We start from the raw sequence: 5,017 nt of genomic DNA, 5'->3' as shown, positions 1-5,017 counted from the left end.
GTCTGGAAAAAAACCCAAACCCTTTTGACCTGGCTGATCTTTCCCTATTAAACACCTGGTTTTGGCCAGCAACAGAGGCTGTTGGCCACAGGTGCTGTGTGGCTCAAATGATTTTCGTGTTGCAGCCCTGGGCACTGTGTGCATTGTCACTGTCCCTGTTTCCATTCCTGCACAGAAGGAAAGGCACACAGCAATGCTCAGTTATGTTTGCAGCTTTCCTGCTCTTGCCCTTGAAAGCACAACCTGACTAAAAACATTACAGCCAATGTCTTTCAGCTCAGAATCAGAGTGAACCCCAACTCCACAGCCCCTCTCTAGAAAGCCATTGGCATATCTGGGCAAACTGATGTTCAGAAACAGCTTCAGAATTCACTCACTAAAGCTCAATTACATCTCTTCTGTATTGTCTCGTAAAAAGAACTGCAGTGCAAGATTCGACTCTTGAAAGCAGAAGGATAAAATGCAATTATATTGCATGTAATGAAACAAATAACTTGGATATTTTGACTGACACAGATCGTGTTTCTGCCACACACCTGGGAATTATTAATAAAGGTTTTCATATACACATGTTCACTCTCCTGCAGAAAAGCAAAAATTACCATACAAATAATTAAGCCATTATATTCCTTCTGCTCCACCTCAAATTAGTCTAAACAGGAAAAAATGAATTTGTTCCTTTTTCTTAAAAAAAAAAAAAAAGAGAGAGAGAGAAAGCAACTTCATACCTTGTCAAAAGAAAAGCTTTTTACAAGGGTTTCTTTTCAGTGCTCATTTTAAAAGTCTCATTTTAAGCAGACAGTATTTCAGAAGAGAGAAGATGTATCATTTCCTTTTGTTGTTTTACATGAATATATTCTCCAGCCTGTCAAACATCTAAAGGGTAAGCTGAGGTTCCCAAAACCCTACAAGGCTTACTTATTTGAAAAATTCTTACAGATTTTTTTTTTTCTGAAGATATGAAGATGGTGAAAAGATATCAGAGAAAAGGGATCAGCCAGTTTTTCAAATTAAATAGTCACAAACCACGTGAGCAAAGGAATGAAATAGTATCAAATTTCACTATGGCAATGTTGAAATTCCCATGTCCTTCAAACTTGGCACACTGGGGACGTCTTCCAGGCCACACACTTTAGCCTGTCACATCTGAAGAATGGCAAATAATTCCAGGAAAAACAGCCAAATAACAACTGTGTTGTTACTGGCATTTTAAATTTGGGATGTGTGTTTTTCAGCAAGTATTTTGTTCCATAATTGCTTAATTCAAATATTCAGCTTTAATAACATGTCTGCATTGCTCCAGTGAACTGCAGATCATGTTCTCTACTTACTAGGGAAGTCCAGCACATCTCAGGAAGGGTTTCCTTTGGGTGCCAGCATGACAGTGTGAAATAAAACATTAAAATAAACCATCATTTACAACAGATACAATCCTTGTCAAGCACATTAACTGCAAAACTGACTTGAATTCCCTTAGAATGATACAAAGGATGCAATCCCATTATTTTAGTGAGTTATTTCATCTCCCATGAAGACACCACCACATGTTTTTCAGAAAGGACCCTCTACCTTCCAAGGCGTTTTAGGTATTGCTGCACACCCTGCAAGCTCTGCAAACATTTCTAAAAGCTGTGTGTGTTGTAGATCAAGCTATGAATACTTGGACATTACTTTATTAAGCACCCCACATATGTGAATTAGAATTTAAAAATAAATTGAAATAAGAGCTGCTACATCAAATGCTGGTGTGGTCAGGTGCATGTCTGTCCATCCTTTGCACATCTGTATATAGAAAGCACATCTGGAAACAAGATCTGTCTTGGTTTTGGCCAAAGCATGGCACACTGGGAACCATGCTGGGTACTTCAAATCCACCATTTTTGTCATAGGATCATAGAATCACAGAGAGATTTGGGTAAGAAGGGACCTTAAAGCTCATCTCATTCCACCCCCTGCCATGGGCAGAGACACCTTCCACTTTCCCAGGTTGCTCCAAGCCCTGTCCAACCTGACCCTAAACACTTCCAGGGATCCAGGGGCAGCCACAGCTTCTCTGGGCACCCTGTGCCAGGGCCTCCTCATCCTCACAGGGAATAATATATGATGCCTTTGCACTTTCCAAAGAAATATGTCATAGAAATATTCCCATAATAAATCAGTGTTACCAAGACAGCCACACAGGCAGTAACACAGCCCTCAAACCCTGCCTGGCTGTGCAGAGTCCTTAAAACATCAGACTAAAGCTCTTACCTTGTGAGGGTTCTGAAGCAGCTCTAAGGTTTGGGATGAAATTTCCCTCATCTGTTCATCAGCTCAGACAAACTAGCTGATTTCATGAGTGCTCCTGCTGTACTTCTGTAGAAACAGAAAACAATCAGTTTGATTCATTGCTGAAATTTTTGAGGGAGCACATGTGTAAATCGTGACTTCGGAAGTCTGATAAGTTTTAGGAAGCCACTCCAGCAGTGTTTTGGGCTATGCTTGCTGTGATATGTTATCACTAAACTGTGTAAGGAAGGCTTTTGTTTGCTTCAACTATTGAATTAAAAGTGGAACTGTTAGGGAGGAGAGGGAGCTGAACTGCTGTGGCTTTCTTTTCTCTGATGAAATAGTAAAAATGTTGTGCACTTCATTCAGTGGGATCAATAGCAAAGCTCTTGGCTTTCAGGCTCATGGAAGAAAACCAGCCAAGGGCAGCAAGTGTATGTCAACCTCACCTTGAGCTCTGCTTCCCTGCTACACTGAACTGGATATCCCTGTGAATGGATATCCTGCTTTGTCCAGGCTGCACAAAAGTCATGGAGGACAAGGACTGAGACCTCCTGTGCAGTATGGAACACAGCAGAAGGCAAATGGCTTTTTGGGTAAGTCACTCCACCACTTCCAGAGGGATTCAGGAGAGGCTGACTGGCTGGCAGTTTTCCAGATCCTCCCTTCCTTCCCTGTCTGGATGTTTGGGTGTTTCAGTCACTGGGGAACACCTGCAACCACTGAGACCTTTCCAGTGCTGGGGAGCAGCTTTGGCATCTCCACCCAGTGTTAAACCACAGAGGGCAACATCAGGGAGTGAGAGCCATTCATTTTCAGAGCCTCATGGAAGACGTTGGGCATTATAGATTCCAGGCTTTACCATTTCCCACACAGCCATTAACACCCACTGTGGTAATTTCTGACTATGGGATCTCATTTCTGCGGTTCTGAATCATCAGGTAAATATGAGTCAGAGAAGTATTGCTGCTTTAATAGACATGATCAACAAGAGGGTGAGGGGCTGAAGAGGAAACCTCGCATTGTTACAAGTAACAACATCTTTCTTCATAACTACCGAGATTTAATTGGGGAAAAGAAAAAGCTGTTTTCTTAACTGAGTGAAATTATCGGCAATTTACGCGTAGCCATGGCAACTTCCACGAGTTTGAAAAGGAAAAATGGATCCAGCAGAAAAATAGATTTGCAGGGAGATTTGGAATAAATAAAATTTCATTTTTCCAAAATCAAGTGCACTTCCATTTAAAAATGATCCTTTCGAGAGGAAATTAAAACTCTCCCAAGAACCTGTTTTTTTAAGCATACAATCAGTTTTCATAACTAAGAACCTGTCAAGGAAATATGAGTCCTTTTTCTACAGCAAGAGAGAGAAAGAAGAGCTTCAACAAGAGATTTTTAACTGCTTACAAAACCAGGCTTTTGCTTCAGATTTAATCCTATAATCACACACAGTATTTACTTGTAGTTGAATTGACTGAGGAAAGTGCTACTGTTAGGCACTTGCCTTATCTAAAGAAGCATTAAATCTGCTGGATGCGATGAAATCTGCTCCAAAGTGTTTATCAAACGCTGTGAAAATCGGCAAGATTAGTGACATGGCAATGTCATCATTTGTCTAGTCAAGGGTAAAAGGTTCTTGGAAATGGGAGAAGCAGAGAATATTTACTCCAATGAGTAGCCTCAGAAAACTTTGGCACATAATGCTGGAAAAGGCTGAAATATAGATGCTGTTCCTATGCAGCAATTCTTTGGATTACACTATCAAATCCTTTGCAATTTTATCAAAACATTAAAAAATCAGCTTTTTTCCTGCTTGTTTGGGAGTTGGTGGTGGCATTATTCGGTCACCAACAGGTTCATGTTAAAAATCAGGGATACAGGAAAGGAAGGAAATTATGAAAACATAACGGAAAGGTAGAGATGTTTAAAAAATAAAGGAGTAATGACAGTTACATGCCAGAAGCAACTGGGCTCCTTAGAGAAAAAAAGAGAGACAACAGCAGACCTTTGACAGAAAGACTGAGTGTAATACTTACTTCAAAACAAGGAAGGGTGGAACAATGTGTACAATTTTCTCTAGTTAAAAAAGACAAAAAGACACTTTAAACCACTGCCTTTTGGCAAAGGGAAGACTCGTGTCCAACATCACCTACAATGTCTCCTCCTGGGCCCTGGAAAAGCATGTTGCATCTGTAAGACAGAGGCAGTAAGGTGAGTCTTTGGAAATCTGTGGGCTTTGACATTAACCTGAAAAGCCTATAATGCTCTACACAATTGTTCCCTGATGACACAAATGGGAACAGCAGCCATGCAATGACTACACTTCTGGCTAAAGGTTATATCTGCAGTGTTCCTTCATTTAGGTATCAAATTACTGCATTTCCTTTTTTTCTGAAAAACTTTTATGGAACAACAAAAAGAAGTAGATCACGATAAGAATCAGAATTAGTATATTAAAGACCTAGTGAAATAATAATCACTGGCTGTTTTTTTTCCAAAGTGAAATAATTTTGTTGTTAAGTGTCAAACAAAACTGTAAGTGAAACACAGAGCATATGAATAAAATTCCTTACAGCTGCACTGCCTCCCAGCTTTGCAGATCTCTCCATTTCTGTGGCACAGTTACATTTTATTTTTTTAGAAGCGTGCTCTGTCCATATTCAATAACCATGCAATTAGGTATTCGGACTGACTTTTCCCATCCTGGAATTAAATGAGCAATTTTATGTCATAAATTCCAGCTGATTCA

Source organism: Lichenostomus cassidix, chromosome 7 (genome assembly GCF_008360975.1).
Source record: "Lichenostomus cassidix isolate B80296 chromosome 7, HeHo_3.0, whole genome shotgun sequence".
Taxonomy (NCBI): domain Eukaryota; kingdom Metazoa; phylum Chordata; class Aves; order Passeriformes; family Meliphagidae; genus Lichenostomus; species Lichenostomus cassidix.
Note: the sequence above shows the minus strand (reverse complement) of the source record.